This window comes from Lissotriton helveticus, chromosome 3_1 (assembly GCF_964261635.1).
Source record: "Lissotriton helveticus chromosome 3_1, aLisHel1.1, whole genome shotgun sequence".
NCBI classification, from domain to species: Eukaryota; Metazoa; Chordata; class Amphibia; order Caudata; family Salamandridae; genus Lissotriton; species Lissotriton helveticus.
Genome location: NC_136061.1, coordinates 1,757,432,338 through 1,757,438,337, shown reverse-complemented (window position 1 = coordinate 1,757,438,337; position 6,000 = coordinate 1,757,432,338).

The following is a 6,000-nucleotide window of genomic DNA, read 5'->3' as shown; positions in this document are numbered from 1 at the left end:
ACTTATCATCCCTATCCTCAAGGATTTAAAAGTATATAGATGCCGCCTAGCATTCACAGAGTGCCAGAAAATGGAAACTGTTTTTATGGTTGCCTCAATTGCAGAATTTTTAAAATTAGTTTTTAAGTGCCGTAAATCAATTCAAATAGATTGATCGTTTTTATTGTATATATGAATTCAATTCTGTTGCTTTTCTTTTCTTTTTCGTGATTTTTAAAAAAAAAGTTCATTCTACCTCTTGTAAATTGTACCTTTCATGCTACTTTCATGGTTATCTTGTTTTTAACCGAATAAAGTATTTTTGAATCTTGAATCTTGACTTGCATTAGTCTGGGAGGGAGTGGCTTTGTATGTGGCCTTGATGAAAGTGGAGAAGATATTTCCACTTTGACCAGGAAGAATTGTGCAATTTTATCACATAGTTCCTGACTAGCGGTGATAGTAGGAGTAGCTGGGAGTGCTACCGATGTGACCATTTTAAATAGTTCTTTGCTCAAGTTTTTCACAAGATTTATACGTTTAGTGAAGAACTCTTGTTTTGTTTTAAACAATAGCTGTTTGTACTGAGCTATAATAAGTTTGTATTTATTTCTATCACTGCCATTGTATTCCTTCCTCCAGTTTCTCTCTAGATGTTTGCAGCTCAGTATTTGGTCTCTGAGTTCTTGAGAGCACCATGGAGAGGATGGTCTTGCCATATTTGGGTAGAGTAGTTTTTTGGGGGCAAGCCTGTCTCCTGCTGCTTCTAGCCATTTGGTATATGCTTGTGTCGCCTCATCCAGATCTGTGGCGAAGGAGGGAGCTGTCGCAGTTAACGTCTTGTGTAGTTCCTCTGAATTTATTTTATTCCATGCTCTGCTAACCGGTTGTTTTTTCCCAGGTTTCCATGAGTGACGGCTGGATGTGCTGATTTCAAATAGTACAGCCAAATGGTCTGACTAGGTGACTGGCAGAGTGCCTTTAAAACATAGTTGTGTTTTGCTTGAAAAGATGCCGTCTAGTGTATGGCAGGCCTTGTGTGTGGCGCCCATCACCAGCTGCTTTTGACCAGCATTGCTCATTAAGTCTAATAGATTAGAGGTGTCAGGGTCATGAAGTGTTTCCAAATGAAAGTTAAAATCTCCCAGTATTGTGTGAGCATTTGCACTTAATACACTTTCCATTATGTGGTCAGTTTGCCTGACAAATAGATTTCTACGTCCAGGTGCTCTGTATAATAGAGTGCCTCTGAAAGTAAAATGGTGTGATAGGTAGAAGCAAAAGTCAAGAGCTTCAAATCCAAGATTGATCAATGGGTTAAAGGATGCCCTGATTGATTTATGGTAAATAACCACTAGGCCACCCCCTTTCCTATTGGGTCTGTTTAGTGTAAAACACAAATAATCAGGCGGGTTGGCTTTCACCACTCGGAGAACTACTCACCACCCACTCACAGACCACACAGGCACTCACACACACACCCACACTCCCCCACAGACACTCACACACTCCCCCGCATGTGAATCTGCAAAGGATCTGTGAGTCTAGATCCGAATTTAAAAAAATACACCCACTCAGAGACCCACTTACACACTCTCACACCCCTAGACATTCCACTCCCACTCACACATCCATACACCCTCTCACACACCCATACAGTCACTCATACATCCTGTCACACACTCATAGTCACTGATACGTCCACCTACACAAGCACTAACATATCCACTCACACACCCGTACAGACACTCATACACCACCCTCATGTGAATCCATGATGGTTCCTTGGATCCAGATCCCAATTTAAAAAAATACACCAAATCGCAGACCCATTCACACACTCTCTCACACCCCCAGATACCTACTCACACACCCATAAATCAATCACACGCACTCTCACACACCCATACAGTCACTGATACATCCACTCAGAGACCCAGAAAAACACTTATACCCCAGCACATAGACCCACACAACAACTCACACAGCCATGTACACACTCATGCAGCCACTTGCAAACCCACTCACATATGCACACAACCACTTATATACCCACTCACACACCCATATAGCAAAACCACTCACACACCAATTCACACACCCATACAACTGCTCAAACACCAGTCAGAGGCCCACACTGCCACTTACATAGCCACTGATACACCCATCCGTCACACACCCACTTTACACACTTACACAAACACTCACGCACTCACTCAGGGACACATAACACTACTCACACACCCACTCACGCACCCATACAGCCACTCACACACCCACTCAGAGAACCACTCACACACCCACTCACAGACACACACAGGCACTCACACTCTCACTCATATGCCCACATACACACCCATGCAACCACTCACACACCCACCTGTACAGCCACTCACACATGCACTCAGAGACCCACTAAACCACTCACACACTGACTTACAGATCCATACACACAGTCACACATGCACTCACACACCCACATAATCACTGACACACCCACTTACACACCCATTCAGTCACTCACACCCCCACTAAGAGACCCAGAAAACCACTCACACACTCACTTACACACTCACACGGCCATTCACACACCCACTCACAAACCTACAGAGGCACTCATACACCCACATACAAATCCATGTACACACCCATGCAGCCACTCACACATGCACTGACACACCCACCATACAATCACACACCCACTTAAACATCCACACAATCACTAATACACCCAGGCTACAGGGTCGTTATAGTTATAAAATAGCATTGAAAATGCAGGAATTCACTGACAAAGCCAAAGATTACATGGACTTTATAGTTAGTTAGGAAATAGAATTTAAAAAACCTTAGAAACTCACTAAAAAATCAAAGATTACAGGAACGTTGTATTTAGATTCAGATTTCATACACACAAAACCATAGAAATTCAGTAGTTAAAGTTATAGTTATCTCAAGTAACTATAATTCATGGCATAAGGAAAATATAACTTAATCCCTCGCCATGCACTGTTACTTACCCTACATACCACATAACTCATTACATCTTTTATGAGATCATTGATGATATCACTGCAACATTTGCCGTGAAATTATTGATGAGAAAACTGCATGGTGGGTCATGAGTTATAGTTACCTTAGGGCACGCGTTAGAGTTAATTGAGATAATTATACCTGCTTAATTTGTATGTATTGTGTTTAGAAAATCTGAATCAAACTATAATGTCCCTGTAACCTTTGTTTTTTTGGTGAATTTCTAATTTTTTTTTATTCTATTTCCTAACTATAACATCCCTGTTACCTTTGTTTTTTCAGTGAATATCAGCCGCGGCCGCTGCAGGTAAGAGCGGTATGACTGGCTGGGGGTGGGGGTGTATTTCATGAGATGACCACAAGGGAAAATTAAATAAATAATACATTTTTACTCGTGGACGTCTCTCGAAATCCCCCCAGCCGGCCCCGCCGCTCTTACCTGCAGCGGCAGCGACTGGTGACTATATATATATATATTGTTTTCACTGAAGAAAACAAAGGTTAAGGTGATGTTAAAATAAGGTCAAAACTAATGGTTTTAAGCAAAAAAATCACCAGTTAAAGTTTACTGAGCTAACTATAACTTGCGCCCCTCCATACATTGCTTATGAAATCGAATATTACATCACTGATGAAATGTTAAATGACATAATTGGTTTAATGGTTTTATTTGATTTAATGACAAAATGTCGTTTTTTTAACAGCACTAAAATTGCATTTAAAATAAAAACAAAAAGCAAAGTAAAAAAAATACTGCAATGTTGTGACTGTCGTTGTAAAGGCACATTTCCTAGAGGACAGACTAGATGCACCACAAATCTCTATAGCATCAAGACAGAGGGCCAGCTAATATACCATGGGTCTCTCAAGTTCTATGAGGTGAAGGAATGTTATATACAGTGCTACTGTAATTATGCGATTCTGTGGCTGTGGCATTTTTCACATAATTTGCGACCTGCCTTGTTTGCAAGCTAATCCACATCTGCTGCGTAATTTGCAGATTTTAACAACAAAAATACTCCAGCTCAAATGGATCGTGAGTTACAAAAAAGGCAGTGACATGTGTTGTCACATAATGGAAGGCCCTTCAAAAGGTTGACTGGTCAACTTTCAGCAGCTTATTGCTGTATTTGAGAGTTAAAGTGGCACTAATGAGGTGGAAAGATTGCTAAAACAGTGTTAGCATGGGTGAAAATGACAATATAATGAAGGTTCAGTGTCACAAAATGTGCCACATTACACCGCATAATTTGCCTTTTCTTGCGGCGTGATTTAGTCAACCTTACCACATAATAGTCTTCTTCTGCCGCATAATCCCAGCAGACCTGGCTATATTCACCATGAATGCCTCCAGCCTCATGGTTGAAACAGAGACATGATTCTATCTGAGTCTCACAGTGACGTAATTGGAAGACAAACTTCCTGAGCCTCCTGGCTCTCTGTCTCTTGACTGGAGGAAAGAATAGAAGCATACGGCAGTTCTCTAGTCACATCCGGTGCACGAAGTACTTGTACAGTTTGTCTGGCTGTGACTGGACTCGGTCTCAGCAAAGTTGGTCTCCTCCAGGTTGTACTTTTCAGAGTATTAAGGTGAGTGGAGCGAGATGATGTCACCTCCCAGCTTCCGCCAAGCCCTGTGAGAGGTTCTGCACACCTGCCGTGGCTTCAGGTCACCAGCCAGAGAAATCTCTGTCCTAAATCTGATATACCTATAATCGAAATTGGAAAATTTCAGTCTCGCGGGTCTGGCGAACACATCAGAACCTCAGGACTGCAAGACGGGAGAGCCCGGCACAAGCTTCGCGGATTGCCAATTGGGCGGGCCGCTTTTCTAGTCCGACTGCATTTTATTTATATTTAGAATGTGTGTACTTGACAGCAGCGTTGTCACTGGGGCTGGGCCCTGTCACTCCCTCGCCGCTGGGCAACGTTCACTTCAGGCCTCTCCGTGCTGTGATGGCAGCCTTTAACCCGTGCCAAGCTCTTGCGCTGAACTCTTCTCACAGATTCTAGGACCCTTCCACCTTCGCCGCATAAAATGCTGTTTCCAACATGCTTAACATTGGGACACTGAGCTTCAGTCAAGACGCGCATCTCACCGTAGATATTTCCAAATCCCGCAGTTTATGTATCAGTGCTTAATTTGAACCAGTGGTTTCCGGTGCTCATTACCGGAACTTAATCGCCAACACTGGTGCTTATACCTCGAACTCGACCCAAAGGTGTGCTTTTCATGAGCACCAGTTAAGGACACATTCATTTTTAATTTTTTGTAGGCCCGGGGAGATTAAGGGCCAGATGTATTAAGTAACCATTTTCAAATTGCCAAATTGCGAATCCATGCGATTCGCTATTAGGAAAAGGCAAAACAGCCTTGAGAAAATTGAGAAAAATCCTAATTTTAAGACTTTCGGTATTCACAGAAGGCATTTAGGAGTCCTAAAGTTAGGAGTCCTAACTTTACTACTACTAAATTGAGAAAAATCCTAATTTTAAAACTTTCGGTATTCACAGAAGGCATTTAGGAGTCCTAAAGTTAGGACTCCTAACTTCGGTGAATACCGAAATGAGTAAGTGCCTTCTGTGAATACCAAAATGAGTGCCTTCTGTGAATACCAAAATGGTAGTAAGTTTAGGATTTTGTCTTAAGTTAGTTCTGTGAATCGGGGCCCGAGAATGCAACACTGACTTGTGTTTTTTTATTGCTCGAATATCCTCAACCACGTTTTAGTGATCAGACAGTGTACACTAGGGGCTGTCCCCCCTAGAGTATTACACGTTGCTTGTTGGGGGGGTGCCTAGTTGTTAAATCTATTGGGTTAATTCTGGGCTACATTAAAGTCCGTAGTCATTTAGTGTATTTATTTAATACAAATTATTATCCTTACAAAGCAAACATTTAAAGTGAATATCATTATATAATTATATTTCACTATTTGTAACAAGAAATCTGCACACCAGCACTTACAGAAGACTCAAAAACTAGTTAAT